At 44.8% G+C, this 7,886-nt stretch overlaps 1 pseudogene; it reads right to left on the bottom strand.

Annotated features, from left to right (window-relative positions):
• Positions 1 to 6,484: 6,484 nt before the first annotated feature.
• LOC136657692 (5S ribosomal RNA) lies at positions 6,485 to 6,600 on the bottom strand (annotated as a pseudogene).
• Between the last annotated feature and the right edge of the window lie 1,286 nt (positions 6,601 to 7,886).

The following is a 7,886-nucleotide window of genomic DNA, read 5'->3' on the forward strand; positions in this document are numbered from 1 at the left end:
GCCTGGAAAATTGGATAAGATTGAGACTTAAACTATATTGTAACCCCACGAGCATTTCCTTGGATTATGCCAGTGATTCCCAAACTGTGGGTCCTTCAGGTGCCATTGCAAACTCACAGGGATGTCCATGGCGGTCTTTTCTTCTGGCTCTCCCAGGCGCCACACAATTGTACAAGATTTCACACAATTTTAGTGAAATCTCATGAGAATTGTGTGAGATCTTGTGTGATCCAAGATGGTGATGCTCGGGAGAGCAGGGAAGAAGAAGCTACCATGAAAGGAGGGTGCTGTGACCCTGGAAAGTTGGGGAACCACTGGAAGATGCCAGACTTTTGCAACTAGTGCTTTGTTTGTGTGTGTGACTAGAAGCAATATTCTCCTTAGACTCTTCAGTTTCTGCTTGCACAGCTCAGGAAATGATAATTTCCTATAGGGCACCAATGAGGTTTGCGCATTGCCTGTGGTTATTCTCCTTTGAAACAAGAACTGAAACACCATGAACCATCTCTGTCAAACATACCAGCTATGGAGGGCTTGAGATTCACCACTGGGATAAGAAGACAGTACTGTTCATTCACCTACTGAGTTGATGAATATTAACCTTGCCTTAAAGAATTAACTGACATGAAATTGTCATATTTTTTAACGGCGCTTAATCATGGTCTGCCAGAGTTCATCCACTTCAACATCGCTTTGTTGAAATCAAAGTGTCATGTTTGAACTGCCGTGGATTTCAGCCATGCACATGCCACTGCTCAGAGTTATCTGGTGATAGCATTTATGGAGACAGTGTTGTCTCTCAGTTGACTGCATTTTTGGTAGAGCGTCAAGGGTCAGAACAGTCCTAATTCTAGTTTTGACTGGATGCATTTGTTGGATTTTATAGAGAAATTAACAAGAGAATGATGAAGGAATGTATAAACGCAAGAATATCCCTTAACCCAGAGATTCCCAAACTGGGACATTGCAATGCCCAAGCTAAGGAAACTCTGTCACTACTCCTTTAAGAGGTGGACAACAGCGACAGCAGCAATATGATCACCATGACTGAGCTGCTGCTCAGGGGAAGAGTTTTTTTTTAAACTTACCTGGGGGTCGCTATGGCTCTCCAGAGGGTCTGGGGAGCCTGTGACCCCCTCTACAGATCTCCCTGCAGGCCAAAAAACACTTCTGGTCCTGTGCCTAATTCTGTCCTGGGTTATGAGCATGGAACATTGGAAACTTACTTATACTTGTGTAAGACAATTGGAGCATCTAGCTTGGTATTAGGTGCATTGATGCAAAATCTCACCCAGGTTTCAGATAGGAGCCTCTCAGTCTTACCAGGAGATGCCAGGGATTGAAGCTGGGGCCCTCTGCATTCAAAACCTGTCCATCATCACTGAGTTATGTCCCCAATTCAAACATTGGCCAGTACCCTTAACTCTTTTTAATTCTGTCATCACCACAATTATACATAAGATACTTTGCATTTGTAGAACATCCAAATGTTCCCGGTGAAGTACCCAGAGGAGCAGCTATACTGATGTTTCAATTCACTCTGAAATAATGTTCAGTGTGCCTATCGCTTTATCTCTTTGAGGCTTTTGGGGAGAAGGGAAGCTGTTTTCTGAATAACTCCCATCTGTGTTGCTCCAGAGCAAATAAACTTGTTTTCCACACTGGAAATTTACTCAGAAAAGAATAATCCTTCCCTTCTGTTCAGATGCCCATGTCAATAGCGAGTTCATCTCTAGTAAATTGCTCAATTACCAGGAGTCAGAAGGTAAATATTGGCATCACTAAGAGGGGCTTGCGCATCCTATTTAGAAAATAAAGTTTTTCCTTTTCATTAAATGATGAATAAAGTGCAGCTCTGCAATGCGGTCTCCAGGAAAGTATGGTGGTGTTACATAGCTCCCATTCATTTCAATAGTTTTGCATGCAGGAGAATCTCCTAGTGGAACTTGTCGATGATATTAGCTATAGGTATTGGCATTGTGCCCATACCATTTTTTATAAACAGTGGTATCACTAGGGGGTGTGTGAGTTGCACCAAGTGATGCGCATGGGGGGACGGGACTTGACACCATTACTGGTCAAAAATTTTAAAATCTTGGTATTTTCAAATAATACCATCATGTCATATATCATTCAATGTGTATTTTCATGCAGAATGCAATGGGATAAACCATGTTGAAATATCTCTATTCCATCAAAAGTTATAGCCAAAAAACCAGCAGGGGGAGTGGCAACGGAGCATCACCACGTCCACTGCCCAGGGCACTGCCCCGCCCACTGTATGGGAGGAGGTCCATCATGGGACTAATGCGCTGGCCTCCCGCATTGGGTGATGCAATTCCTAGTGATGCCGCTGTTTATAAATGCATTATACCATTTCTCCCCCTTTTTATTTTCTTCAACTGCAGTCCTGTACACGTTTACCTGGGAGTAGGTTCCATTAAACTCAGTGGGACTTATTTTTGAGTAAACATGCATAGGATCGCACTGCAACCATTGTACAGGCCTGAGATGCTTGACACTGTTTTGTCTTATGTCCCAGTCTCCTTTAGGCTCAGAAGTTCTCTGCCCTTTTCGTCGGTCACTTCCCTACGGCAGTCAAACAAATTTCACACCCCCAGATGGCCACACTTCCAGGAGCGTCACCGAGCATGTATTAAGAAGAGGCTTATAGTCTGCTTATCGACCCGATTTTCCATCTGAGACAAAACATAGCGTTTTAAATTGACAGCCATTGTTGTACCAATGCTTGTCATGCTTTAGAGGATCTCTTGGTCTCATGGCTGGAAATAATATTTCCATTGTGTTGTGTTCTGGTTCAGCTACAGAATAAAAGCATGATTGCCTGATCTGTCACCAGTGGTCTATGGCTATACTGTGTCTTGTTCTTTTTGAAAATGGTGTGGCCTCCACAAATCATGCCTATCCATTAATTAAAGTTCATTTCTACTATTCCTCAGCCTCGTAATTTCAACATTGCTTAAAACTTTTACAATAACATGGTATGTATTTAATGGCATAATCACAATCCATTGGGGACATTTATGGATACACAACATATTGGGCTGATACAGTGAGTTTTTCATAAGAACGTAGGAAGGGCCCTGTTGGATGCAACTTTATTGAGGCCAGCATCCTGAGTCTCACACTGGTCAACCAGATGCCCCTGGAAGCATACGAGCCAGAGATGATGACAGACTCCTCTCCCAGTCTGAGACAGACTGTAGCTCCTCTGCACCTGGTATTCAGAAGCTTCCCTGTATTTCTTCTTTAAGGCACCTTGGTCTCTAGGAGTCGCATTGCAAGCTCTTTTGAAACTTTCTGCAGTGCCTTCCATTCCCTGATCCTAAATTAAACAGTATTCTAGAATACCCATCATGGGGCTACTCCATCCCACGCATTATAGAGAACTCGCAGAGGAAATTGGTAGAGAGACCAGTTTAACTGCATGTGTGAATGAGACTGCATGCATTAAAGTGTTCAATGTGTCTTGAATATTGTGAGCATTAATAGCACACCTATGCATGTTTACTGAGAAGTCAGTCCCATTGGGTACAATGGGACTTAATTCCAGGACAGATAACGTAAGACTGTAGCCTAAGCACAATTCTGTGCATGACTACTCAGAAGGAACTCCCAGTGTGTTCAGTAGGGCTTACTCCCAGGAAAGTAAGGATTGCAGCTGGGCAGCCCAACCAAGGCCTCTCTAGGTCTCCTTGGGGGAAGGAGACTTTAGTCAGCTTCCCCTGAAGAAAGCCCCAAACCCCATAATGGGGCTTCTCTAGTATGCACTGGCTATTTTTCCAGCAGTTCTCAAACGGTAGCAGGATATAGCAGCAGTTCTCAAACTCTCAGGGAGAGTTTGAGCTGCAGTAAGTGTGTGGGGGTTGGGAGGAAGGCAGCGACGTGATCTGCTGGATTGCACCACTTTGGATGGGCACAGGAGCTTGTTACCACTTACCAAAGCCTGCAACAGCCCCCCCCCAAGTATGCTGGGAGCCCCTGCAACAGCCTCAGCAGGGCTCCCCATGCTGTGGAGACCCTCAAAATCACTGTCACGATCACTTCCAGTTTTGTGTTCACAATTTTTACAGATGCTGCAGGATGAGGAGCTCTGCAGAACCTGCCTCAGCAGCTCCCCGCACCACTGGGAGGCTGCAGCAGGCTCTGGCAAGTGGCAGCAAGCCCCTGCGCCCCTGCAAAGTGGCACGATCCAGCTGATTGCATCATTGCCTTCCCCCCTCCCCCCTTAAGGGGGCAGAGGCCAGGGCTCTCTGGCTTGGGTGTCGCGATAACTCAGTTTGAAAACCACTGGGATATGGTGAAGCAGGGCTCCACCGGTCTCATTCCCTCCTGCCCTGGTTTTTCACCTGCCACACCCTTCCCTGCCCCAGAATGCCTCCCCCTGCCCCAATAGACCTTACCACTGCCCAGAGCCCTTCCCTTGCTCCAGGAGGGATCTAACTGGCGCTGGACCCAGCGCCAACTGGCTTTAGGTCGGTGCTGGCACACTCTACAGAGAGGGTACCATTAGTGTTCTTTACAGCCCTTATGACACCCAGTGCCAGCGCTGGAGCCCTAAGTCTTGTTTTATTTTCTACGGGTCCAGTGATCAGGAACATAATCTGCCCTTCTTGTTTTAAAAGTTACTTTCAGGACTGTATCAGGACTGTGTCAGAAAGAGGAGAAAGGGAACCAGAAACCTGTTCCTACCCAAAGCTTTGGCCCGTGGGTGTTTGTAAAAGCATGAGATGCATTTCCAATGCAGCGAGACTCTCCAGAGTGCTCTAGTTGTACCTGGAGACTGTGTAACAAATCAGACTGATGTTCACCCCTGCACTGAGTTGTTCAAGATCTTGTCCTTCAATATCTTGCCTTCTTCCAGCGGTATCCTCTGTGACAAGAATTTGACATGAAGAGCCAGTCTAGTGTTGATGCGAGGACATGAAATTCTTCAGGGAATCTGCTACATGAGCACTTGGAACGTTGAAAGCCAGAATAACCAGCTAAATATGATTGAGTGAACACAAAAAGGAAGGGAGACAAAAGCAAAAGGAGGTGAGAAGATCCCACGAGGCAATTGCAGTGGAAGATAAAGCTTAACCAAAGATCAGAAGGAAATTAAACGTTGAGAACTTGCAAATAGGAAGTGAATAAAATGATGGTAAATATTCAATAAGAAGCAGGAATTATGGGGCAGAGAAATTGCATTAAACTATAACCATTTCTGGGGGGAAAGAGAAGTAAATTTATTGCATGTGTCACTTCCCTGATGGGCATTATGTGAATTTGCATGGCTATTCTGAGGAGAAATAGACCAAAAACAAACAAAAAAAAACAAAGCCTCAAAATTATTCTGATATATAAGTAGGAACTTGAAAGTAGCAAGGAAAATAGAGGAAGCTGCCTGTCAGTGGTATAGCTAATGATCGTGTAGCCTGGGGCTAAGGTCAAAATGTTGCCCTGGAAGTGACATCATGCCCGGGCTTTTTAAAAAGTGAAAATTGGGAGGAAACCACCTCCTCCCCCCCAGCAGCTCACCATGCACTTGCTCTGCTACACCAGTCAGTGGTGTAGCTAAGGCATCTATCTGCTACCTGGGGTCAAAGAAGATTTTGCAGAGCCCCTGCATGACAAAAATCAAATTTAATTAAGTAAATAAATAAAAAAGTTATTAATTCCATGCAGTATCATAATAACATCTCATTGGCACTCAGAACAATCAGTCTCATAGATCATTTTGGAGTTAAGCAAATCCACTTTTTGTTCCACAAGACAGTTGTGTTTTCATTTTCTGGTTAATTGGCCATAACGTTTGATAGAATAAAGATATTCCAATGCAGTTTATTTCACTGCATTCCGCATTAAATTACCTTTCCAGTGATATATAACATGATGCTATTATTCATACATACCAAGATTTTCACAATTTTGGTCACTAGTGTCAAGTTCGGCTTGTTGCCCTCAAGTTCACTCAGCATTTGGTTCACTCAGCATTATCTTCATATCATCATATCATCAGATTTTTATTGGCACAGATGAAAAGAATGAAATAAAATAAAATAAAATAATAATAATAATAAAGTAGAACAGTCATAATCATAGCATTGTCTCTGACTTCCAGAGCTTTCAGGGAGAAATTTTTGCCAGCACTATCTGAAGATATAGGTGCAACCTTTGCATCTGCGGATCTGTCATCCATGGATTTAACTCACTGTGAATACCAGGGTCACCATTTAAAAGCCTTTCGAAAGAAAAAAAGTGCCAAAATTGTATTTGGCACCTTTGTAGGGTCAAACCGTGCAGTTTCCTAAAATCTCAGGGCTAAAAATAGCTCAAAAGATGCACACTGGTCTTTGAAAATCTCCCTTTTTTAGGAAGCTCAAAGACTATTGCCATAACATTTGAAAAACTCCCCTATACTTTTTAGAACAGCAGTCTCCAAACTGGTTGGCAACCTTCAGTCTCGAAAGACTATGGTATAAGCCTACAGCACCCGGTATTCCCAGGCGGTCTCCCATCCAAGTACTAACCAGGCCTGACCCTGCTTAGCTTCCGAGATCAGATGAGATCGGGCATGTTAAACTGGAGACCACTGAACAATAGGAAAGGCATCCCAGAAGTGGCAGGCTGGAGCTCATTTTGGGGGTGATTGGTGGTGGGGAAGGATGGATCCCCCTTGGAAAGATAAGTACCGTTCACTCGGAGCAGGGAAAAGGCAGGGCACTGGATCCAGCCCGCAGGACAATCCAGCATGCACAATGCTTGGGATTCTGGTATTAAAAAGTTAACTTAGATTTCCACTTTCACATATCATTTTCAATATACTGAAAGAAGAGGCTCACAGTGTTACTTTGAAAGTGTGACTCTGTCTTGAATAACTTACCCTGATATACAGGGAGGAATTTTGTATGACCTGGAGTTCATTATTTGTCTTTCCCAACAAGACGAAAGGGAGCCATTAGTCCGTTGGAATCTCTGATTTCCTTACAGGGTGTCTTTTCAAGTGGCTATTCATTTTGCTGTTGGTTAAGATGCTGGCAAGTCAGAACAATTAGATGGTTGGCTTGCTATTAATCATAGTTTCAGTATACAAAATAAAATTAGCTAATGTTGCAGTCCTGTACACACTGACCTGGGAGTAAGTCAAAGGAGTGGCAGCCCAATCCCGAGCTCTCGTGTTGAGCGGCTGCGGCGGCACCGAAAATGGCTAGCGCCGCATCCTGCGTGCCAATGGCAGCTGTAGGCAGCACCTTGGGAGAAGGGGAGAAAGGTTGGCGGTGAAGTAAGAGTGTTGGTGTGAGGTGCTGAGCCCCACACGAACGCACAAGATCCCGCATCTCTCCCTCCCCTGGTACGCCTCCCCCTGCCCTCTCCCCGCCTCCCACCTACCTGTCATGCCTCCTCCCTGTCCTCCCCCCTCCTCCCCCTCCCTAGAATGCCCTCCCTGTACTCCCTCCCTCCTCCCCACCTCCCCCTGCCCTGCTTTCCTCTCCACTGCGTGGCGGTTTGTGTGACTTGACCCAACGTTAGACCTCGCAAATGTGCCTTACAGCATGTTTGTGACAGTGCGCACCAGCGGTAAGCCAGTGTGTCGAGCCCAGGATTGGGCTCTAAGTCATTCTATGGGGCTTGCTTCTGAGTAGACATGCGTAGGATTGTTTTGTCAAAGATAATTCCATTATAACCACAAGCCAAGCATTGACCTTCCTAACAGAGGTCTTCCGAAACACGTTGTGTAAGCTAGCTGGGCCAACAGTTCAGGTATAATGATATTTTGTCAAGTCCAAGTTCTTACAGCAAAGGTCCTACTGAACTTTGTACGTAGTCACATGCAATTGGGAATTTCAATTGAAAGCACATTTTGAGATTGTCACATAAACCAC

The sequence above is a fragment of the Tiliqua scincoides genome, chromosome 7 (genome assembly GCF_035046505.1).
Source record: "Tiliqua scincoides isolate rTilSci1 chromosome 7, rTilSci1.hap2, whole genome shotgun sequence".
In the NCBI taxonomy this organism is placed as follows: Eukaryota; Metazoa; Chordata; class Lepidosauria; order Squamata; family Scincidae; genus Tiliqua; species Tiliqua scincoides.